The following is a 25,833-nucleotide window of genomic DNA, read 5'->3' as shown; positions in this document are numbered from 1 at the left end:
AGAGAGAGAGAGAGAGAGAGAGAGAGAGAGAGAGAGAGAGAGAGAGAATTTATAAGGATTCATTATCCATGATGCCCTAAAATCATACTGTAGCTTCCTTGCTTCTCTTTTAAAACTGTCCTTTATTTTTTTTACTTTAGTTTTGTCTAAGATCATGACTGCTAAACCCTTTTTTTTTTTACGAATTCACCTGAAACATAATAGATTCTGCTTTAGCTCCTTTTGCTGGAGGGGGAAGGCAGGGCAATTGTGGTTAAGTGATTTGCCCAAGGTCTCACAGATAGTAAGTGTGTGAAGTGTTTGAGGCCAGATTTGAACTCAGGTCCTCCTGACTCTAGGGCTGGTGCTCCATTCACTGTACTACCTAGCTGTCCCCTCTAGCTCCTCTTAATTCTGGGTGAAATGTTATGCTTCATGGTTTCATATAAGAACGCTCCTTTTTGTGTTCCTCTGTGTTTGTGTGTAAATACCTTCCTTTTGGGGGGAGGGGTGTTTAAGTTTAGAATTAAAGAAAAAAAGATTCAGTTCCTGACATGCCTGCTTTTGCAACCTTTTTCATCATGTTTGTGTACTTTTTTTTTGCCATGTACCTCATTTATGAGAAATGGTAAGTTCCTCCTCATTCTTCTTCCTTTCTTCTCTACTATATTCCTTTATCTATACTTTTGATTTATCTTGAATAATAAAAATAATTTGAATTTATATAACATTTTGAGGTTTGCAAAATGCTTTACATATATTATCTCCTTTAATATGAAAACCAACAAAACAAAACAAAACTATACCTGAACCTTGTTTAACTCTCTCTGTGACCCTTGAATATTTTAGAATTCTGAAGACACATTCGTCTCTTTTCCCCCATTATGATTGCAGAATATTTTCACTGTTTAAGGGCAGCTAGGTGGCATAGTGGATAAGATCACTGAGCCTGGAGTGAGAAAGACAAGAGTTCAAATGTGACCTTGGATACTTACTAGCTGTGTAATCCTGGGCAAGTCATTTAACTCCTGCCTGCATAAGTCTGGAGAAAGAAATGGCAAACTGTAATAGTCATGGAATATAAAGATCCCCCTGTATTGGCATGGTTTTTGGTTTGATTGTGTTAAAAACCCAGAGCTTGTTAATCCCACTTGTGGGATGGACTTGTTGACGTGAAAAGAGGGTGCTGAACTGGGAGGAGCTGGTGAGGTAGATTTGGAGAGACACAAGAGAGAGGCAGAACCTGCAACAACAGCACTGTCCTTCACCAGTGGAAAGTATTCACTCTCTGTCTGCAGGACAGTCTCAGCAGCTCTGAACCAACAGAAAGGTTCCCAGACTTCTTCAACAACAGGACTGTCTTTCACCAGTGGACAAATCTGGCAAAACAACATCAAAACAGACAGACAAAGTACCAGCAAAACAGCCATGTCTCCTCAGTCTTTGGCAGCTCTGGGGGCAAGTCTCAAAAGTCCAGGGCAATTCAAAGTGGCCCTCAGCAATCCTCTCAGTCTCTCTCTGCCTCCACGAGGGTGCTGCTTCCAAAAAGTTTTGCCTCTCTCTTGTGTCTCTCCAAATCTATGTCACCAGCTCCTCCCAGTTCAGCACCCTCTTTTCACGTCAACAAGTCCATCCCACAGGTGGGATTAACAAGCTCTGGGTTTTTAACACAATCAAACCAAAAACCAAGCCAATACAGGGGAATCTTTATATTCCATGATTATTACACAAACCATGCCTATAGCTTTGTCAAGATAACCCCAAGAAGAATTGGTCCATGGGGACAGGGAGGGTCAGACATGACTGAACAACAACAATGGCACAAATGTATTTTCCTTTCTGTGTTTCCCTTGATTTGTAAGTTTGCATGTCAGGTTTCTATTCAATTCTAACCTTTTAATCAGGAATATTTGAAAAATCCTTTATGAAAGATCCATTCTCCCCTTCCCCCATTTCTTTTACAGGATTGTACTCAGTTTTACAGGATAAGTTATTCTTGGTTGTAAGACTTTATCTTTTGCCTTCTGGAACATCATATTCCAAGATTTTCTCTTTAGTATAATAGGTGTTACCATGTTTTATGTGAGCCTGACTAGTTCCTTGGTACTTAAAATATTCTTTTATCTGGATCCTTATATAATTTTTTTTCTTAAACTTGTAAGCTATAGATTTTCTCTATGACAATTTTAGTATTATAGTTTGTTTCTCCTTGGCCTATGCATATACTATTACTTTCTTTTTCTTGTTTTAATATATATTAATATAATATATTCCTGATAATAAATGAACATATAACAAAAATTCTTAATAACATAAGCATAAGTGCACATATATACATTTATTCATACACATATGCAGTTTTCTTGCATGAATTCTGGAAACAGGAAGTTCAGGTATTTTGCTTAGTCATGGTTTTTAAGGATTCCATTGATTTTTAAATTATATTCCTGCCTGTTTTCCAGGTCATATTTTTAAAATTTGTTTATTTTTAGTTTTCAACATTAATTTCAATAAGATTTTGAGTTACAAATTTTCTCCCCATCTTTGTCCTACCCCCACCTCAAAATAGAGAGCCTACTGAATACCCCTTCCCCCAATCTGCTCTCTCTTATATCTTCCCCCATCTTCCCTTTAACTTTCTAGTAAGGCAAGATGGACTTCTATACCCCAGTGCCTGTATATCTTATTTCCTAGTTGCATGTAAAAAACAATTTTTAAAATATTTGTTTTTAAAACTTTGATTTCCAGTTGCTTTCCCTTCTTCCCTCCTCACCCACCCCCACTGGGAAGATAAACAATTCAATATAGGTTGTACATGTGTAGTTATGCAAAATGTTTCCATAGTAGATATATTGTGAAAGACTAACTATATTTCCTTCCATCCTATCCCACCCCACTTATTCTATTTTTTACATTGACCCTGTCCCTTTTCAAATGTGTTTGAAAACTACACTCTCCCCGAATCTGCCGTCCCTTCTATCATCCCCCCTCTTATCCCCTCCTCCATACTTTCCTGTAAGGTAAGATACCCAATTGAGGGTGTATGTTATTCCTTCCTTAAGCCAAATCAATGAGAGTATGGTTGACCCATTCCCTTTTACCTTCCTGTTGTTCCTCTCCATTGTAGTAGCTTTTCCTTGCCTCTTTTATATGAGATAATTTACCTTATTCTATCTCTCTCTTTCTCATTCTCTCATTATATTCCTCTCTCACCTCTTAATATTATTTTTTAGATATCATCTCTTCCTATTCAACTGGTCCTGTGCCCTCTGTCTATGTATACATGTGCACACATATACACACACTCACCTATGTATTTATACACACATACACCCTCACATATATACATATATATGTATGTATACAAATTTGAAAGTCAAATTTTCTGTTCAGCCCTGGTTTTTTCATCAAGAATACTTGAAAGTCCTCTATTTCATTGAATAACCATATTTTCCCCTGAAGCATTATACTCAATTTTGCTGGGTAGGTTATTCTTGGTTTTCAGGTCGGTTGTTTTTAATGGAGATACTTTACATGCTCTATTTTTTTTTCAGTCTTTTGACTTTGTTCTAATATTTCTCATAGTCTCATGGACTCACTGAGTTCTGTTATTTTCATTCTGTATTTCACAGAGCTCACTACTTGAGTAATATTTTCCATCTTTTGTTCTAAGTTACTTATTCCCTTTTCAATTATTTGCCTCCCTGAACTCTCATTCTTATTATTGTAATTTAATTTTAATTTCTTAATTAATTTCTTCCAGCCCGATATAGTACTTGTATTAAATCAATTTTTTTCTCTCTCCAAGACTCTGCTTATTGTTACTCTCTTCTTTTGTATTTACTTCTTGGAATTCCCTTAGTCTATCATCTTTTTTAAGCATTTTATTTTTCTTCTGTTTACTCATATTTTCAGCCTCAATTCTTGGACTGACATTTTGTGTTCAGGTCAGTTCCATCTGGTCCTATTACATGTTACGTTGGATAGACTTTGTTTTGTTCTGTTCCCTTTGTAGTCCACATGCTATTGTCATGGTTGATTCAGATGGGTTGGCTGGTATTAGGCCTCATTCTGTGGCTTTTGTTACAGTCTACTAGTTCCACTGTCGTCTCTGTCTTTGGCAATACTTTTTTTCTTCTTTTCTTTGCATTATCTACAATCAGAAATTGATTTTTTCCTTTGCCCTAAGAGGCTTCAATGAGATGCTGGAGATCACACTTGCCTCAGGACTCCTATTCCTATTTCTAGAACTGGATCTTAGCTGCTGAGTTGGAACTCTCACTTTCTGAGGCTTTCAGGGCTCCAAGGAGTGGGTGGCCTGGCCCTCTCTCTTTGTAGTGATCTGTGGGTATTGTTTCTTTCCCTGCTTCCAATTTAACAGGCAAGGTTCAAGATATGGCTTTTGTTCCTTAATTACTAGATCTTGAGGTGGTTCGCAACATTCTCTTGAGGGTTTTTGTTGTCTGATTTCAGGTCCATTTGTGGGAGCTGGCACTGGCTTACTTGGCCAAGCTCTTTTCCCCACATTCACTGGTCTAGTTGCTTACCTAACCTCATGCTGATTTATCTAGTGTGTCTACTGTCTCCATCTTCATTGGAATCCATGTTTATCCCTCTACCCATTTCTGCCAGCTTATGGACAACTTTTGGTGTAGTTATGGAATGGATGGAGGAACTTCTGATTCTTTTCAGTTTTCTTTGTAATTGATATACATCTGTGGTTGTTTTCAGGTATTTGTTAGAGTTTTTGTGGAACAGCTGGGTTCTCTATGACATTCCATGTTGCCATTTTAACCAGAAGTCTTTTTTTATTTTTTGGTCTTTATTAATTTGTTCATTTACTTTGAGTTTACAAGATTCAGTTCCCAAGTTCTTTGAGTTTCAAATTTTCTCCCCCTCCCCCCCCATGGTGGCATACAATCAGGTATAGGATCTGCAGATACTTTCATATTAGACATTGGTCAGGTAAAAAGAAGGATTGTATCGGGTGGAATGAACAATGGGAAAGAGGAGACAAAACCAAACAAGAAAAGGAAAGAGAGCAGGTAATTTACTTCAATCTGCATTTAAACTCTGTTCTTTATGTTTCTTTTTCTGAATGTAGACATCTCTCTCCATCATGAGTCTTTTGGAGTTTACTTATAGCCCTGCATTTCTGAGAAGAGTTCGGTCAATCAAAGTTGGTCATCACAATAGGTTGTATCTGTAATTGTGTAGAAATTTTTCCTGCTTCTGCTCTTCTCACTCAGCATCAGTTTGTGTAAGCCTCTCCAGGTAGATATGAAGTCCATCTGCTCTTCATTTCTTAAGGCACAATAGTATTCCATTACATTCATATACCATAACTTGTTTAGCCATTCCCCAATTGATGGGGATCCCCTTGATTTCCAATTCTTTGCCACCACAAAAAGATCTGCTATAAATATTTTTGCGTATATGGGTCTTCCTCCTGCTTCTATGATCTCTTTGGTATACAACCCTAGAAGTGGTATTGCTGGGTCAAAGGATATGAAATTACTTATAGCTCTTTGGGTATATTTCCATATTGCTCTCCAGAATGGTTGGATCAATTCACAACTCCACCAGCAGTGTATTAGTGTTCCAATTTTTCCACATCCTCTCCAGCATTTATCATTTTCCTATTTTGTCATCTTAGTCAATCTGACTGGTGAGATGAGGTACCTCAGAGTTGTTTTGATTTGCATTTCTCTAATCAATAGTGATTTAGAGCATTTTTTTCATATGCTTATAGATATCTTTAATTTCTTCCTCTGAGAACTGCCTGTTCATATCTTTTGACCATTTATCAATTGGGCAATGACTTGTATTCTTACAGATTTGATTCAATTCTCTGTATATTTTAGAAATGAGGCCTTTATCAGAGACATTGGTTGTAAAAATTCTTTCCCAATTTCCCACTTCCCTCTTAATCTTGGTTACATTGGCTTTGTTTGTACAGAATATTTTCAGTTTCCTGTAATCAAAGTTATCCATTTTACATTTTACAATGCTCTCTAATTCTTGTTTGGTCATGAAATCTTCCCCTCTACATAAATCTGACAGGTAAACTATTCCTTGATTTCCCATATTGCTTACAGTATCATCCTTTATACGTATATCATGCATACATTTAGACTTAATTTTGGTATATGGTGTTAGATAATGATCTATACCCAGTTTCTACCATACTATATTCCAGTTTTCCCAGCAGGTTTTGTAAAATAGTGAGCAATTATCTGAAAAACTGGGGTCTTTGGGTTTATCCAAAAGTTGATTATTATAGTCACTGACTGCTGAGTCTTGTGTACCCAATCTATTCCATTGATCCATTGCTCATTCCTCAGCCAGTACCAAGTAGTTCTGATGACTGCTGCTTTATAATACAGATTAAAATCTGGTATAGCTAGTCTACTTTCCCTAGCATTTCTTTTCATTAATTCCCTTGATATTCTGGACCACTTTTTCTTCCAAATGAATTTTGTTACTATTTTTTTCTAGGTCTATAAAGTAATTTTTTGGTAAATTGGTGGGTATGGCATTGAATATGTAATTTAATTTAAGTAAAATTGTCATTTTTATTGTATTAGCTCAACCCAGCCGCAAGCAATTGATGTTTTTCCAATTAGTTAGATCTGACTTTATTTGTGTGAAAAATATTTTGTAGTTGTGATCATATAGGCCCTGGGTTTGTTTTGGCAGGTAGATTCCCAAATATTTTATAATGTCTACAGTAACTTTAAATGGGATTTCTTTTTCTATCTCGCTATTGGATTTCATTAGAAACATACAGGAATGCCAAGGATTTATATGGGTTTAATGTATATACTGCAACTTTGCCAAATTTATTTATTGTCTCAAGTAGTTTTTTACTTGATTCTTTAGGATTCTCTAAGTATATCATCATATCATCCACAAAGAGTGATAACTTGGTCTCTTCTTTGCCTAATTTGATTCCTTTGATTTCTTTTTCTTTGATTGCTATTGCTAACACTTCTAGTACCAGATTGAATAATAGGGGTGATAGTGGACACCCTTGTTTCACCCCGATCTTATTGGAAATGCTTCTAGCTTATCCCCATTATGTATAATGCTTGCTGATGGCTTTAAATAAATGCTACTAATTATTTTAAGGAAGGCTCAATTTATTCCTATACTTTCTAGTGTTTTTAATAGGAATGGATGTTGTATTTTGTCAAAAGTCTTTTCTGCATCTATTGAGATAATCATGTGGCTTCTGCTAGTTGTTTTTGTTGATATGATCAATTATACTGATGGTTTTCCTAATATTAAACTATCCTTGCATTCCTGGAATAAATCCTACCTGATCAAAGTGTATTATTCTTGCGATAAGTCGCTGTAGTCTTTTTGCTATTGTGTGTTTTCCTTGTTTAACTTTCTATGTCTCTCTTACATCTCATAATTGGAGGTTGAATTTTCTATTGAGCTCTGGCTTTTTCATCAGGAAGTTCTGGAAATCTGTTATATTGCTGAATGACCATCTCCTTGCCTGGAAGAATATGTTCAGTTTAGCTGGGTGGGTGATCCTTGGTTGTAACCCAAGCACTTTTGACTTGCGAAAAATTATATTCCACTTCCTCCAATCTTTCAGTGTAGAAGCTGCCAGATCCTGTGCCATCCTCACTGTGCTTCCACGATATTTGAATTATTTCTTTCTATCCACTGTAGTATTTTCTCCTTTACCTGGTAGTTCTGGAGTTGGGATCTCTTTCAGGAGGCATCTGGTGGATTCTCTTGATTTCTATTTTACCCTCTGCTTCTAGTATTTCAGCGCAGTTTTCCCTGATGAGCTCTTGAAAGATGTTATCCAGGCTTATTTTTTTTTCATCATGATTTTCCGGTAGGCATATGATTCTCAGATTCTCTCTCATGGATCTGTTTTCCAGTCAGTTATTTTCCCATTGAGATAGTTTACCTCTTTTTCTAACTTTTCATTCTTGATGCTTTGTTTGACTAATTCTTGGTTCCTCATAGAGTTATTTGCTTCAATTTGGTTGATTCTAATTTTTAGTGAATTATTTTCCTCGGTCAGTTTTTGGAGCTCCTTTTCCATATCACACATTTTTCTTTTTAAGGAGTTGTTTTCTTCATTGTCATGTTTTTCTAATTTTGCAATTTTGATTTTAAAAGAATTATTCATTTTATCTTCTATCTCTCTAATTTTGTTTTCAAAGTTCCTTTTGAGCTCATCTAAGAAAGCTTTCTGTGCCTGAGACCAGTTTCCTGTTGAGGCTTCAGCTGTGGGTGTGGAGTCAACATTATCTCCCTCTGAATTTAGTTCCTTCCTCTCACTCTGCTTTTTACCGATTTTGAGGCAGATTCCTCCTCTAGAGTTCCTAAGCCTTTACTCTTTAAAGTTTTGCCTTGGGGCAATAATTACTATGTTTTCAGGGTCGGAGGGCAGGATTGGAGCAGCCAGGGTTCACTCTGCCATCCTGGTCCCTAGAGGTCCAGATAGGGGCTTTTTAAATTTCTGGGCTGTGGATTGGTAGTCCCAGGAGTAGCTGCTGCCCCTGCCAGGGGCTCTGCATTTGATTCTTGATTGAACTGCTCCGTCCAGTTCCAGACCTGCAGTGATATGCCTGGCAGTGGCCCTTGTGGTTGTTGGGTCAACTTGCTGCCAAGTTGATCAGGCCTCGTTCGGAACTCTGCCCCACCTGGGGTCATCTTCCAGGCCTCTTCGCCACCTGGGTCATCTTCTGGGCCTCAGCCCAGACATCCTTTTATTCAGCTACAAAAATCAATTATTTTATCTCCTTGTGCAATAGTCCATGGACCAGAAAATATACAAGAATAATGGCAGGACAGAAAGTTGCCTCAGGACCATTTCTATCTGAATATCATCAAAAATGATGAAAAAATATGGTCGCCATCACACAAATACTCATCATCATCATAATGACAATAACAACAACATGAATAACTTAAGTTTCTGTAGAATTCTAAGATTTATAAACTGCCTTCCTCACAGCATCTTCGAGATTGTTGAGTTGAGTAGTATTGTGTTCAGTTCTGTGAGTACTGTGTGCTCTTTTAAAAGTATTTTATTGATATATTTTACTTTTATATTGCCTTCAAATTCAATATATCCCTGTTTTTTAAAGGGTGTGCTGGAGCCAGCTCAAACCAACTCACAAACGCTGATTGTTAAATTTTCAGCATGAGTATTTTACACTTTGGAAACCAGCAAATGCTACAAATCAGGGTATTGTTGATGGTTTCATTGATTGTCTAGATGTAATAAAGTGATGAAGAAAATGTTAACAATGCAGATTAAACTCAAAAGTAATTGTGTGTACATTTGTTTTTTTTTTTCCCCAGAGAGCTGGATGTTAAACACCAAAATACTACGAGTCTTTCCCCTACCCATCCTTTGTAACAAAACAAAACAAAAAAGAAAGAGAAAGAATAAAAAAGTAATTCAATTAAACAAACCATACTCTAGGGTTAAGAAGGGAGGCATTCTTGCAGTTCCAGATATAGGTTCACATGGTCCCAGATTCATACTGGTCAGAATGTTTACCCCAAGGAGGAAATAGGCATAGGCTTTTGCCTCTGATTCCCCCTCACCCTGAAGTAAAACTGGGAAAATCTCCAAGACAATGCTTAGATATGGCTTATATATAGGGAATCCCTAAAATATGGGCAATGGGGTTCCTTACAGAAAAGGATATTCAATATATAATATGTGCTGTTTTGTTGTATTTGTCATTCATAGGTTTTCATGAACTTATCTCCTGACTCTCCTCCTCCCTACCTAACTGCTCCCCAAAGCTCTGTTCTGGGCCCTCTCCTTTTCTTTCTCTATTGTTATAACCTCATCAATTCCCATGCATTCCATTATCATCTCTATGCCGATGATTCCTGAATCTATATATCCAGCCTTAATCTCTTTTGTATATTACTAACTGCTTCTTGAATATCTCTAACTAGATGTCTAATGGGCATCAAACTCAACATGTCCAAAACATTCAGGCAATAAACACCAGTTATTGCACTAGACAGAATACCTGAATTTTTCTTCTTTTAGCTTCCCCTCAGTCATCCATGCTCACCCTTCCCCAGCTCTTCTATTGTTCTCACTCCACATGGACAATATTTCCAAGTCTTGTTGTTTCCTCCCTCACAACATCTCTTGTATACATCCTTTTCTCTCTCAACACAGCCAGCACACTGGGACTATTAAAATGGTCTAATTGGGCTGCCTACCTCAATATTCTCCTCACTCCAATCCATCTTCCCCTCAACTGCCAAAATGATTTTCCTAAAAATCTGACCATGTTGTTCCTCTACTCTTAAACTACAGCAGCTCCCTATTACCTCTCAGATCAAATATTAAGTATTCTGTTTGGCATTTAAAGTCCTTTACAATTTGTCCCCTTCCTACCTTTCCGGTCTTCTCACATTTTGTTTCCCTTTATGTACTCTACAATCCAGAGAGTAGAGGCAGCTAGATAGCACAGTGGGTAGAACATGGGGCCTGGCATCAGGAAGACATGAGTTCAAATCCTACCTCAGACACTTATTAGCTGTGTGATCCTGGGCAAGTCACTTACCCTCTATTTGCCTCAGTTTCCTCAACTATGAAATAGGGTTAAAAACAGTACCTACCTCAAAGGGCAAATATTTGTAAAGCACTTAACACTATGCCTGGCACATAGTAGGTGCCACATAAATGCTTATTCCCTTACCTCCTCCTCCCCAGAGACACTGACCTTCTTGCTGTTTCTCACACATGGCACTTCATCTCTGAACTCTGTACCTTTTAGGTGGCTAGGTGGCATAGTGGATACAGCACTTGGCCTGGAGTCAGGAAGTTTTGTTGTCATTGTCTAGTAGTTCAGTCATGTCCAACTCTCCATTACTCCATTTGGTGTTTTCTTGGCAGAGATGCTGGAGTGGTTTGCCATTTCCTTCTCCAGCTCATTTTACAGATGAGGAAACTGAGGCAAAGAGGGTGAAGTGACTTGACCAGGGTCACACAGCTAGGAAGTGTCTGAGGTTGGATTTGAACTTAGGTCTTCCACATTCCAGGTCTGCCACTCTATCTACTGCAGCGCCACCTAGCTGGCACATAGTAGGTACTATATAAATATTTCTTCATTCTTTCCCTTTTCTTTTCACTCACTGTCTCTCAGGCTTGGAACACTTTCCCTTCTCCTCTCCATCTCTTGGCTTCCCTGAATCCCTACAAATCTTAACTTCCACACGAAGACCTTCCCGGTCCCCCAGCTGCTTCTGCATCTTACTAATATTATCTCCAGTTTATCTGCTATGTATATTGTTTCTACATAGTTGTTTCCATGTTGCCTCCAGTAGACTGTGAGCTGTTTGAGGGCAGGGACTATCTCTTGCTTTTCTTTGTGTCTCAAGCACCTCAGCACAGTGACTGACACATAGTAGATGCCTAATAAGTGATTGTCCAGTTTTATTAATTAAAGAGGGAAGAATCCTTGTATCCTGCTCCAGTTGGATCCCCATATGGAGTGTTATTTTAAGCTCTGTGTGCCCCATTTTAGGATGGACATTGATAAACATGGAGAAAATGAATTAGGGGAGCGAGAAGATTATAGGTCACCAAGAGAAAGAGCTATTTAGCTTGGAGAAGACTTAGGGGAAACATGGTAGTTGTCTTCAAGATTCTGAAGGGTTGTTACATGGAAGAGGTTCTGCTTGTCTACAGAAAATGAATGAATAGTATCAAAGGAATTTTCAGAGAGATGGATTTTAGTCACAGATAAAGGAGAACAATAAAACAAAACAATACAAAACCATTCCCTGACCATGATTTATCCTAGAGTTGAATGGACTGCCTGGGGAGGTAGTGAGTTCCCCTTCCCTGGTGCAAAGGTCAGACTTGTTGGGGATGTGGTAGAGGGGATTCCAGGTGTCTCTGAGGTCACTGTCTACTCTGAAAGTCTAGAAATCAGGCCTGGGCTATTTTCTCCACTTCCTCCTCCTTCCCTTCCTCCAGAAGTTGATATACCTTTAGTTGGTGGCCAGTAGGTTCTTCCTAGGCCCATGGTTTCTGCTAGGTACTTTTCTAGCTAACTTTTAAAAAGGTGCCTTTCCTGGAAAGCTCCAAAGCAGCTCATTCTCAAAATTGGGGACAAGTAATAACCGTGTTTTGGGTCATTTTGTCCTTTTTCCCTCCATGGTTCTACAGAACAGTGGCTTAGTGGGCTTCATTCATTTACTTGGGTCCAGCAGGCTTCTGGCCAAAGAGAGAAAAAATACTTAGTTTATCCTTCCTTTCTTTGCTCCCTTTTATTCTCCCGGAGGCTTTTCATTACTCTCAGCTGCAGACCAGGCCCATTGCTCATGCTCCCTTTCTATCCATTGTTTTTGGGGCTGTAGTCCAGTTGCCCATTCTTTCCCACTCTGCATGGGGTATGAGGAAAGGAATCAGGGAAGGGCAAGATTTCATCCAAATATCATCCACTGCCTTCCTAGGGCCTGAAATTCCCTTGAGATTCACTGCCTTGTTTTAAATATTTTCTTCTGAATGATCCTGTTCAAATATATAGATGTTCATGTAGTCATAGGTTAGTGGCACTGGAAGAGATCTCAAGAGACAAATTAATCTAACCCTGTCTTTTTACAGATGACAAGGCTGAGTTTCAGAGACAGGTAGTGACTAACTCAAGGCCACACATCTAATAAGAGACAGAGCTAGGAGGAAAATTGGATGTCATTGGTCCTCTTCAAGAACGAACTAGCAACAACATTTACCACATGTTTGCCATGTGAAGAGCCCCTTTGCTGGACATTAAGGAAAATAGGATGTTAATCAATGCAGAATCATGGCCTTGATGGGACTTCTAAGCTAAGTAGGGAGCATATGAAACTTATATAGATAACTGACACAAAATAGAACAAAAGGCAATGAAATGGCAACTTATTTATCAAGCACCTACTATGTGTCAAGCACTGTGTTGAGTGTTGGGGCTACAAATCGGAAAGTATACAGTACCTACTTTCAAAGTGGTTCCATTTTAATTGTGGAAACAGCACACTTATACAACAACACAAATACATAAGACCAAGTTATTACCCTAAAGGGTAAATGGTTAAAAGATAGCAACAAAGTGTTCTCAAAAGAAGCATTGCAAACTACTAAAAATCATTTGGGATGTTACTCCAAAACATTCACTAATAAGAGAGATTCAAATGAAAACATTTTTAAGGTTTTGTTTTATACAAAAATGCAAGACTGACAAAGATGATAAGAGATCAAAATTAGAGGTGCTATGAGGAGACAGGCAGTGGAGCTATGAATTAGTCCAACCATTCTGGAAAGCAATTTGGAATTATGTTTAAATAAGTGAACAAAATATCCATGCCCTTTGACCCTAGGTAGTCTACCATGTGGTATATACCTCAAGGAGGTCAAACCCCCCCCCCCCCAAACAAAAAAAGATCTCATGACACAAAAATATTCATAGCTTTCCTTTGGGATGGCATAGAACTGGGGGAAAATAGTTATTTGTTGACTGGGGAATGGATAATAAATTGTGATACAGAGGAGTGATAAAGCATCATTGTTCTATGAAATAATGAATATGAAGACTTTGGAGAAGTATGAGAAGAAACACATCCATTGATGCAGAGGGAAGTAAGCAGAGCCAATGAAACAAGACGCACACACAGTCACACACACACACACCACACGCAATGACTACAGTATAAATAAAAAGAAGAAACCCTGAATACTGCATAATTATAGTGACCAGGAAGCTTGACTAGAGACAGCAGTTGAGAAAATGTACCTTTCTCCCTTTTTGCAGTGATGGGGGCTATGAGTGTGGAATACTGCATACATTCTAAGATTCAGTTGATGCGGTTTCATGGAACTGCTTTTTTTTTTAATTCTTTGTTATAGGGGCTAGTTGGCTGGGTTGGGATACAGAAAGTGATGTATTTAGAAATGAGGGCAATATAAAAACAAATGATATCAATACAAATTTTATCAAAGAAGTCATACCAAGTTGACAGGGTTTTCTAGACTTAAAGATATACAGATTTGTGTAAACTTGGATTTTAGCAAAGCTTTTTTGTTCTTTTTGGAGGGGAGAAGATAGGGCAATTGGGGTTAAGTGACTTGCCCAAGGTCACATGGCTAAGTTTTTTTTTGTGTTAAGTGTCTGAGGTCGGATTTGAACTCAGGTCCTCCTGACTCCAGGGCTGGTGCTCTATTCACTGCACCACCTAGCCACCCTTAGCAAGGCTTTGGATGCTACTCTTGGCATATACAGGGCAGATTGGAATGAGGTAGAAAACCACATCCAAAAAGTAGCAATCATCTTAACTCGCATTTCTATAGCATTTGTAGGTTTATAAAGCATTAAAACAACCCTGTGTGGTAGTTGATATTAATAGTATTCATCCTTTAGCTACATTTTATAAGTTAGGAAACTTAGAATAACTTGTCAAGAACTCTCATATCACTTGTAAATATTAGAGCAAGAGATTCAAATCCAGATCTCCTGACTCTAAAGCACTCATTTTCACACGAGACCATGCCACCACCCATCAATGCACTGATGCCAAACTAAAGGGAGGTGCCTAGTGAATTGCTACAGGGATCTTTCCTTGACTTTGTGTTTTTAGTAAACGATGAAGTCAGGGACTGTTTTTTCTTGATATCCCCAACACTCAGGACAGTGCCTTATACATTTTTGTTGTTCAGTCTTTTCAGTCTTGTCTGACTCTTGGTGACTCCATTTGGGGTTTTCTTGGCAAAGATACTGGAATGACTTGCCATTTCCTTCTCCAGTTCATTTTACAGATGAAGAAATTGAGACAGTGAAGTGACTTGCCCAAGGTCACACCAGTAGTAAGCGTTTGAGCTTGGATTTGGGCTCAGGAAGATAAGCCTTCCTGACTTCAGTCTAGACACTCTATCCACTGCAGGGCCACCAAACTGCCCTACCTGAAGTGCAGTAACTGCTTAAGAAATACTTAATGTCTGTCTCTGTCTAACCACATTTGATGTTTTCTTGGCAAACACATCCACTGGAGTGATTCGCTATTTTCTTCTCCAGCTCATTTTACAGATGATTAAACTGAAGCAAATAAGGTTAAGTGATATGCCCAGGGTCCCACAGCTATTACATGTCTGAGACTGTATTTGAACTCAGGTCTTCTTGGTTCTAGGGCTGGCACTATATCGACTGTGCCGACCCCACCTAGCAGCCCCACCTTGGGAGGTAGTTGCTATTATTATATCCATTTGACATATAGCAAAACTGAGGCAAATAAGATTTGTCTAGGCATAAGGCAGAAGTGACTTGCCCAGGGTCACACAATCAGTAAGGGTCTGATGCTGGAGTAGAACTCATGTCTTCCTGATGCTAAGTCCAGCACTCTATCCACTGTAGCCCTTGGCTGCCTCTGTCAGAAACAGTTGTTACAGAAGCAATCCCCCTAAACTGGAGATGCATTATCCCCTTGTACATTCAAGCCTCCTGAGGTGACTGGGCTCAAAGTTGGAGAGCTCATTTTGCCAGAGGGTAAACTTATAGCTTTTGGTCGCTGGAGGTACTTTTCTCTCCTAACTGGAGTCCCCATATATGTAGTTATCTACTGGACTCTGTGTGTGTATGTGTGTGTGTGTGTGTGTGTGTGTGATGCAGTAGCCATAAAAGTGAATTCAGTCATAGACTGCAGTATGTGAAACATCATGTTCAGGACAAGGCAGGTGCCATTTTGGTACTTGGATCCACTCAGACCACACCTGGAACATTGCATGCATTTGGGGATCACACTGATAAACTGGAACAACAGCAGAGGAGAGAGGGGCCTGGAGATCACTCCAATGGTGTGTTGGTACCCTTGGCCTTACCCTTTATTCTTGTCTCTCCTTCATCCCAAATCAGTTTTCAAATCGTCCTGTTTCTCCCTTCACATGTATCATGCATCTGACCTCTTCTCTCTACTCACCTAGTCACTATCTCATCTTTCACCTAGGTTACTACCTTCCAACTTCCAACTTTTTGCTGCTAATCTTTCCCTACTCCTATCTATCCTTTATACTGACTCCAAGGAATTTCCTTTCAACCCAGATCTGACCAGTTGCTCTCGTGCTCAATCAACTCCAATGGCTCCCTCTTGCTTTTTGGGTAAAACAAAAACCCCTCTGGTTAGTTTGAAAAGGTCTACACAGCATCTATATTACTCACTACTCAAACTACATCTTCAAGCTCCAGGTTTTTGCTTTGGCTGTTCCATGCATTTATTCTCTCCTTCTGCTTCCTAAAATCAGCATCTTCAAGTGCCTACTTCTGCAAGAACTCTTTCCTGGGCCTCTCAGATGCTAGTGCATCTCCCAAGCTACCCTGTCTTTAACTACTTTGTATTTATTTGTATTCACTTTAGAGTGTGTTTCTTTATCACTATATGTACATCTCCCCCATTAGAATATAAGCTCTTTGCAGATAAGGGATTATGTTATTCTTTGTACTTATATTCCCAGAACCTAGCACAGTATCTGAAACATAGTAGATATTTATTGGTTGATACTTAACCCAAAGAAGAAAAATCTTGGAGGGAGACGGGTCATGACAGCCATCTTCAAATATTTTCAGGAGTGTGATGTTGAAGAGGAGAAATAACATTTGTTCTGTTTGTCCCCAGAGGGTAGAACTAGGACAAATGAGTGAAAGTTACAGGGAGCCCAATTTCAGCTCAACATAAAGAAAAACTTCCTACCAATTAGAGCAATCCAACACCAGAACAATCTGCCTCTGAAAATAGCAATTTTTCCATCACCAGAGATGTACAGACAAAGGCTGCTTAATTACAGACATAGAACTTCAGAACTGGAAAGGGCCTTGGTGGCCACTAAGACCAAACCATACTGGAAAAAGAAGTCCCCTTCCTTGGAAATGTGGGGGGCAGGAAATTGCAGCAAGTTTCTCTGATAAAGGCCTCATTTCTACAGAGAACTGAGTCCAATTTATAAGAATACAAATCATTACCCAACTGATAAATGGTCAAAGAATATGAACAGGCAGTTTTTAGAAGAAGAAATCAAAGCTATCTATAGGCATAAGAAAAAGTGTTATAAATCACTATTGATTAGAAAAAGACAAATTACAATTCACACCTATAAGATTGGCTAATATGACAGAAAAGGGAGAGGACAAATGCCAGAGGGCAGGAGGGAAAATAGATACACTAATAAACTAATCTAGTCACTCTGGTTTGTTGTCATTGTATTTGTCCTTCATTTTTTAATAAGACTGTGGCATCAGGGAAATAACGACAAGACTTGCAGTTGACTTTGGTTTGAGGGAGGGAGGGCTGTGCCAGGTCACCAGCCTCACTTTCTCCTCCAGAGCCATCTGGTTCCAGTGGCCTGATATTCATCAGGATGACTGGAGATGACCCAGGATGCAACTGGAGACCATGACCCTTTTAGGCTAAGTTGTTTTCAAGCACTCACTTAGAGAGAGGTGGTCTTTTTTGTGGTGGCAAAGAATTGGAAATTGAGGGGATGGTATCAATTGTGGAAGGACTGAACAAGTTGGGGTATATGATTGTGATAGAATACTCTTGTGCTAACAAGAATGACAAGTAGGATGGTTTCAGAAAAACCTGGGAAGATTTAGCTGAACTGATGAGAAATGAAGTGAGCAGAATGAGGAGAACATTGTACACATTAATAACAATAGTATATGAAAAAGAACTGTGAATGGCTTAGCTATTCTGATTAATACAATGATCCAGGACAATCATGAAGGACTCATCGTGAAGCATGCTATCTGCCTCTAGAGAAAGAACTGATGGGGCCTGAATACAAATCGAAGTATAGTTTTTTCACTTTATTTTTCTTGCTTTTTTCACTGTGGCTATCTTGGAAATATATTTTGCATGATTTCACATGTATAATTGATGTCATTTTTTTTGCCTTCACAATGGATATGGAAGGGATTAGAGGGGGAAAATTCAGGACTCAAAATGTTAAAAAAAATGATCTTAAAAATAAACCCATAATTAAAGCAAAGAATTCCCATTACAACATGCCTGACACTTGGCTGCTCAGCTTCTGCTAGAAACCACCAATGGTGTCCATCATCTTCAGAGGCAGTCCATTCCACGTTGGGATAGCCCTAATTGAATCCTTCTTTTTGCAACTTTCCCCCATTGCTTCTGGTGTGGCCCTCAAGGGCCAAACAGAATGAGTCTAGTCTCTCCTTCACATGACAGCTCTTCAAATATCAGAAGACAGGTCTCATGTGATTGCCAAGTCATCTCTTCTCCAGGTTCAACATGCCCAGTTCCATCTGACAGGTCCTCATCTGACATGATCCTTGTTGCTTTCTCTGAATGATCTCCAGTTGATTGTGCTCGGAACTGAACAGAACATTGCAGATGAGGTTGGCAACAGGGATGTTAGTAAGGTTATACACATTTATTAAGCATCTACTTTGTTCCTGTTGCCATGTAACTGCTAGGGATGTAAGTATAAATACACAAAAGGAAACTGAAAAGCTGGGGTAGGAGTGGGGGTAGGAGGGAAGGAGAGAATGAATCCCACTCTCCCAAAGGAGAGCAGCCAAGTGGGAAATGAAAAGATGGCTGGCTTAGCTGTTCTCTTTAAATAGAGGTTTTAGGAGGAGCTCTTGGCCCTGCCATTCAAACAGAGGAGCAGAGGATACTCATGAAGTATGAATACCAAAGCTGATGCAATCCTGAATGATAAGGAGATTTCTGGGAGGCATGATGGAGAAGTTCAAAGGAGTGCATCCAAGTGAGAAAAGGGTGTAGTGGTAAATGTTCAACAACCAGTTCTGGGGGTGGGTGGGCTCTAAGGGATATCCATATGACACTCTTGGATTTTAATTTACATTCTTAATATTTTCTAGATCATTTATTTATGTCCAAACAATCAGAAAAATAATAAATCAAGCACTGATATGTAGCATTTGCTTATTTCTTACATGTAAATGCTCACACTGAAAATTTAAGTCTTGACTCCAGTAGGAGCTGGCTCCAATACCCCACTAAGGCACTCTGATTAAAGTTGAACACAGTAGGAATATCTGTTGCCTAATTCAGGACTCTATACTTCTCTTTAAAAAAATTTTTTTTTGATTTTTGGAGGTCAATTGGAGTTAAGTAACTTGCCCAAGGTCACACAGCTAGGTTTGTGTGTGTGTGTTAAGTGTCTGAGGCCAGATCCGAACTCAGGCCCTCCTGACTCCAGGGCTGGCACTCTACTCACTGCACCACCTAACCGCCCCTCTATGCTTCTCTTAATGCAGTCAGAAAAGTCCATTTTCTCCTGCTGCCATACCACATTGTTGACACATTGAGTCCACTAGAATCCCCAGATCTGTTTATCCTGGTGCTTGTGAAAATGATTGTTTTCAGACTTAAACTTAATTCCTAGTGATTTTCACCTTATTAGATCCAGTCAATGATCATTATATTTGTATATTTTATTGTGGGTAAGAATCCCTCAGAAGAAATAGAGTGGACCTCATAGTCAATAAAAGGGGTGAGAAAAGCATCACCAGGGTATTAACTGAAAAATGGCAAAGAGATCTGTTTGAATCTGAGGAAAACTGTTCAGCACTAGAGTAATACAATTTTGTGTTCCAACCACTGAAGCCAAAGAGGTCAAAATGCATCAGTTCTATAAAGGCCTACAACATCTTCTAGAAATAACACAAAAAAGATGTCACATTCATCATAGGGGACTAGAATACTAAAGTGGGAAATCAAATGATAATTGGAATAACAGGCAAGGTAGACTTTGGAGGACAAAATGAAGCAGGGCAGAGACTGATAGATTTTGGCCAAGGCAACTTGCTGGCCATAGAAAATACTCTTTTTCAGTAACCCAAAAGGCATCTCTACACATGGAAATCACCAGATGGTAAATATTGAAATCAGATTGATTATATATTTTGCAGCCTAAGGTGAAGAAGCTTTATACAGACAGATCAAACAAAACCTTGAAGAAAGTAGGGAAAAGGACTATATAGGTATGACCTAAATAACATACCTTATAAATATGAAATGGAAGTGACAAATAAATTTAAGGGATTAGATCTGGCAGAGAGAGTGCCTGAAAAAGTATAAGCAGAGGTTTACAATATTAAACAGGAGGCAGCAACAAAAATATTCTAAAGAAAAGAAGAGTAAGGAAGCAAAATGGCTTTTTGGTGATGCTTTACAAGTAACTGAGGAAAGAAGGAAAATGAAAGGTAAAGGAGAAAGGAAGATATATAATCAACTGAATGCAGAATTCCAGAGAATAGCAAAGAGAGATAGGGAAGTTTTCTTAACCTAGCAATGCAAAGAAATAGAAGAGATCAACAGAATGGGAAAGACAAGATATCTCTTCAAGAAAATTAGAGATATCAAGGGACCATTCCATACAAAAATGAACATGATAAAAGACAAAAATGGTAGGGATGTAACAAAAATAGAAAAGATTAAGAAGAGGGGGTAAAAATGCACAAAAGAACAAATAAAAGAAAGATTTTAACATCACTGATAACCAGAATGGTTTGGTTACTGATCTAGAGTCATACATTCTGGAGAATGAAGTCAAGTGGGCCTTAGGAAGCATTGCAAACAATAAGTCTAGTGGAGGTGATAGAATTTCAGCTGAGTTATTTAAAACCTTGAAATATGATGCTGTTTAAATGCTGCACTCCATATGTCAGCAAATTTGGAAAACTCAACAGTGGCCACTGGATTGGAAAAGATCAGTTACTAATCCTAAAGAAATACAATGCCAAATAATGTTCAAATTACCTAACAATTGTGCAAGGTTATGCTTAAAATTCTGCAAGCTTGGCTTTAGCAATATTTGAACCAAGAATCACCAGAAGAGCAGACTAGTTTTTTTTGAGCAGGCTGGATTTTGAAGAGGAAGAGGTACTAGAGACCAAATTGCCAACATTTGCTGAATTATGGAAAAAGCACAGGAGTTCCAGAAAAACATCTACTTCTGCTTCATTGACTACACTAAAACTGTTGATTGTGTGGATCACAACAAAATGTGCAAAGTCCTTGAAGAGATGGGACTAACAGATCATCTTACTTGTCTCCTGAGAAACCTGTATGCAGACCAAGAAGCAAAATTAGAAATGAACATGGAACGACTGATTGGCTTAAGATTGGACAAGGAGTATGACAAGGTTGCATATCATCAACTTATTTATTTAAATTATATGCAAAATGTCAGACTGTATGAACCAAAATCTGTAACTAAGATTGCTTCAAGAAATATTAACAACCTCATATATACAGATTTTTGATGGCAGAAAGTGAGGAGGAATTAAGTAGCCTCTTAATGAGGGTGAAAGAGCAGAGTGTAAAAGCTGGGTTGAAGTTTAACATAAAAAAACTACTATCTTGGCAACTGGTCTTGTCATTTCCAGGGGAAGAGAAGGGGGAAAATGTAAGCAATGTTAGTTCTTATATTCTTGACTTCAAAGATCACTTCAGATGGTGACTGCAGCCATGAAATTAAAAGATGCTTGCTCCTTGGAAGGAAAGCTATGGCAAATTTGGGTAGCATAATAAAAAGAACAGACATAACCTTGCCAACAAAAGTTTGTATAATCAAAGCTATGGTTATTTTCAGTAGTAACATATGGCTATGAGATTTAGACTATAAGAAAAGTTGAGCACCCCAGAATTAATACTTTCTAATTGTGGTGCTGGAGAAGACTTTGGAGAGTCTATTGGACAGCAAGGAGGTCAAATCAACCAATACTTAAAGAAATTAACTCATACTATTCACTGGAAGGTCAAATACTGAAACTGAAGCTTAAATACTTTGACCACATAAGGAGAAGATGGGACTCATTGGAAAAGATGTTGGCAAAGATTGAAGGCAAAAGGAAAAGGGGACGGTAAAGGATGAAATGAATGGATAGTGTCATGGAAACATTGATTCAAGAACAGTATTAATTGAGCTTAATAGTACCATGTTTCCCCTATAATAAGACCTATCCCAAAATAAGCCCTCCCCTTACTGTGTAAGATTCCTCTAAAATAAGCCCTCCCCCGAAAATAAGCCCTATTGAGATTGCTACTGTAGTGAAGGTGATCCCCTGCTACACGCTACATTACGGTACCCTCTGTATGAACCGTCCCCTTCCCCCCCCACCGTGAAACGCACGCCACGCTCCGAGGTGCATCCAATCAGAGCTGCAGCAGTGAGCGCGTCATCCTGTTCTTCCCCAGTGATTTGCTTATTGAATAAAGGTACATTTTTTTGTTCACATTTACCTGTTTATTAAAATTGCTGTCAATGTTCATTAAAATAAGCCCTCCCCTGAAAATAAGCCCTCTGGTGTTTTTCTGTCCAAAAAAAATAATAAGACAGTGTCTTATTATCGGGGAAACACGGTATATAGGTAGACTCAAGGGATAGGCCATCCCAGAATTCATTACCTGGTAGGTCTAGAGGAGGTTGTTTTTTTTTTTTTTTGGAGGGGGGAAGGCAGGGCAATTGGAGTTGTAACTTGCCCAAGGGCACATGGCTAGTGTTAAGTGTCTGAGGCCGGATTTGAACTCAAGTCCTCCTGACTCCAGAGGCAGGGCTCTATTCACTATGCCATCTAGCCACCCCTAGAGGATTTTTTTTAAGTCTGGCAGATGGGAAGGGAAAGGCCTAGAGAAGGGCAGAGACTTTGGGACTCAATTGAAACAAATATTTTAAAAATGAATGTTAAAAAGAAATAAAGGGAGCAAGATTCTGGAAATTGAATAGCAGTAGGTTTAATACATTGGAAAATGATCAAACGAGTTCAGTTTCAACCTACTAGATTCTTTGCTCAGTGTCTTTCAACCAACACTTCTTAAGTCCCAATTATATGTCGTGCCTTGTGCTAGGCAGTAGAAACAAGACCTATTGAAACTGGCAGGCAAATTACAAAAGGAAGAAGAAAGTGTGAAGAGAGATAGAATAGAGAAAACCCAAAGGTGTGTGGATAGTAGTGAGTCCTGATGATTATCTGGGAGGAGGACTCTTCACTCATGCCCTCTCAGAGGGTGCGCTTCCCCTGCCCAGCCTCACCAAGCTGTCATAGTCCTTGGTACTGGTCATAATGTAGAATTGTGTTTTCTTTTCTGTAGAGGAAAGGGTGTAAAACAGTGTTTAGAATCAGAAGAGCGGGCTTCAAATTTGACTCTGTTATTAGTGGCTTTTTGCAAGCCACCTCTCTCCACTCTGAACATTGGTATTCTCAGTTATAAAGTGAGAGGCTGCAGCAAACCCAGCACTATTAAGTGAGACAATGTAAATGTCAGCTTCTCTTTTATTATTATTGTTGCCAGTATTATTAACAATCTAATTGAAAGGAAAAAAAGAAGCCTTATCTGTGTAGAAATGTTCATATCTATAGTATTCATGATGGCAAAATATTGGAAACAACCTATGTATCCAATAACTAGGTGATCTGGGGATAGCTGAGCAAATCGTAGTTTGCATATGGAATGGAACGTCATTATACATTATGCAATAAGACATTACAAATGATCATTTGTTAAGTTTGTGCCACACCTTGTGTTATGTACTGGTACAAAGATAAAAATTTTGCCCTCGTGGAACTTATGCTCTTTTGGGGGAGACCACATATGCAGTGCCCATCTACATATGTGTGTATACATATATAGATACAGATATAATTTATATATAGGATATAGATATTTTAATATAGATATAATTTATATATAGATATTTATAGATAGATATAATTTATATATAGATATATAGACATATAGATAGATATAGATATTTATAGATAGACAGACAGATAGATAGATAGATAGATAGATAGATAGATAGATAGATAGATAGATAGATAGATGGATGGATGGATGGATAGACAGGTAGACAGACAGGTAGATAGAAAGACAGACAGACAGAAGGATGGATGGATGGATGGATAGATAGATATAGATATATGTGTGTGCTAATATATACAAAATATATTTTTTCATGCAATTGGGAAAAAACTAAATATTGCTAAAAATCCCAAAACATATGCAAAAGTAAAAATGATCCAAATGACCAAAAAATCACCATTACTGGGGGAAATCAGGGAAGGCCTGATCCTTGAGCTGAACTTTGAAGGAAGTTAGGGATTCAGAGAAGTAGAGGGGAGGAGGGAGACCGTTCTGTACTTGGGAAGGCCCGGGGACAGGAGGTAGATCATTGTGTACAAGTCATAGTGGGCATCCAGTTTGGCTGGATTTCAGGGGTATCAGGGGAGTACAATCAGCCCTAAAGTTTAATAGGCCTTAGAGGCCTTCTAGTTCAACTCCTTTATTTTACAGATGAAGAAACTGAGGCTGAGAGCTGTTAATTGACTTGTCCACAGTCACCCATAGAAGCATGGAGATATAGGCAAAGAGTCTACAGAGGCCATCTAATCCTACTCCCTCATTTTGGCTGTCTTCCCTTTCTGTCTAGTCTAAACCCCTCCATCCCCTCCTATTCCCTTTTGGCAGCTAGGTGGCACAGTGGCTAAAGCCAGAAGCCTGGGCCTGGAGTCAGAAGGACCTGAGTTCAAATATGGCTGTGGACACTTACTAGCTGTATGCCCTTGGGCAAGTCACTTAACCTCTCACAGTCTTAGTTTCCTTATCTATAAAATGGGGATAATAACAGTGTCTATCTCTCAGGGTAGGACTAGATGAGAAGATTGGCCTAGATGGTCTTTGAGGTCCATCTTAGCTCTATGTCTGTGATCTTATGATTCTTCAAAATAAACGTGGATTTTAGAAAGAGGGTCGAGTTTAGGGAAAAGACAGTGAGTTCTTTCGGACACAAGGAATTTGAGATTCTCGTGGGATGTCCAGTCTGAAACATCCAATGGGTAGCTGTTCATGTGGGACTAGAACCCAGGAGAGGGGCTACAGCTGGATGTATGGATCTGAAAGTCATTAGCATAGAGAAGAGACCCATGGTATCTTATGAAGTCACTAAAAGGAAGGTTGTGAAGAGAGAAGAGAAAAAATCTCAGAACAGAGTGTTAGGGAACATCAGCTAGGATGTAGGCTATGGGTAATGATCCAGGAAAGGATATGGAGGATACTGTACAACAGGTAAAAGGAGATAGAGAGAGAGAGAGAGAGAGAGAGAGAGAGAGAGAGAGAGAGAGAGAGAGAGAGAGAGAGAGAGAGAGAGAGAGAGAGAGAGAGAGAGACAGACAGACAGACAGACAGACAGACAGAGAGGGACAGAGAGAGAGGAGAGATAGAGAGGGAGAGACAGAGAGGGAGAGAGACAGAGGAGAGAGAGGGGAGGAGGAGGAGGAGAGACATAGAGAAACAGAGAGAGACAGAGAGACAGAGAGAGATGGAGAGAGAGAGAGGGACAGAGAGAGAGGAGAAAGAGAGAGACAGAGACAGAGAGACAGAGAGGGAGAGAGAGATGTCCTACAAACCTATAGAGTGTCCAGGAGGAGGTGATCAATAGTGTCAAATGCTCTAGAGGATGAGGTGCCCTGGTTTGATAGCTGGTGGACAGAATACAGTCAGCTCTGGGGAATTCATCTCCTCCTTACTTTCCACCACATTCTGACCTCCATCCCCCATCAGTGGAAGAGTACCCAAGAAAGGAAAGTGGTCAGTGTCAAATGTCACACAGAGGTCAGGAAGTCTGAAGACTGAGAAAAGGCCATTAAAATATAAACAATACAAGGCCAAATGTGAAATGGTAACTAGGAAAAAAACCAGAATCAATGCTCCATTATACATGCTAAGCAAGCACCCTATGTAAATAATAACAATGATGACAACATAATGTGAAAGAAACTACAAAAGAAAAAAAGGTGAAGTGGCCACTTAAAAAAAGTAAAT

General features: G+C 39.0%; 1 pseudogene; it reads right to left on the bottom strand.

Annotated features, from left to right (window-relative positions):
- The window catches only part of LOC138170963 (BCL2/adenovirus E1B 19 kDa protein-interacting protein 3-like pseudogene), a 21,591-nt pseudogene extending 10,350 nt beyond the window's left edge, over nucleotides 1-11,241 (bottom strand).
- Between the last annotated feature and the right edge of the window lie 14,592 nt (nucleotides 11,242-25,833).

Source organism: Petaurus breviceps, unplaced genomic scaffold (genome assembly GCF_028583685.1).
Source record: "Petaurus breviceps papuanus isolate PSGF00001 unplaced genomic scaffold, PetGlider_PUasm1.0 400, whole genome shotgun sequence".
In the NCBI taxonomy this organism is placed as follows: Eukaryota; Metazoa; Chordata; class Mammalia; order Diprotodontia; family Petauridae; genus Petaurus; species Petaurus breviceps.
The sequence above is the reverse complement of the archived record's forward strand: the minus strand, read 5'-3'. Positions and strand labels throughout refer to the sequence as shown.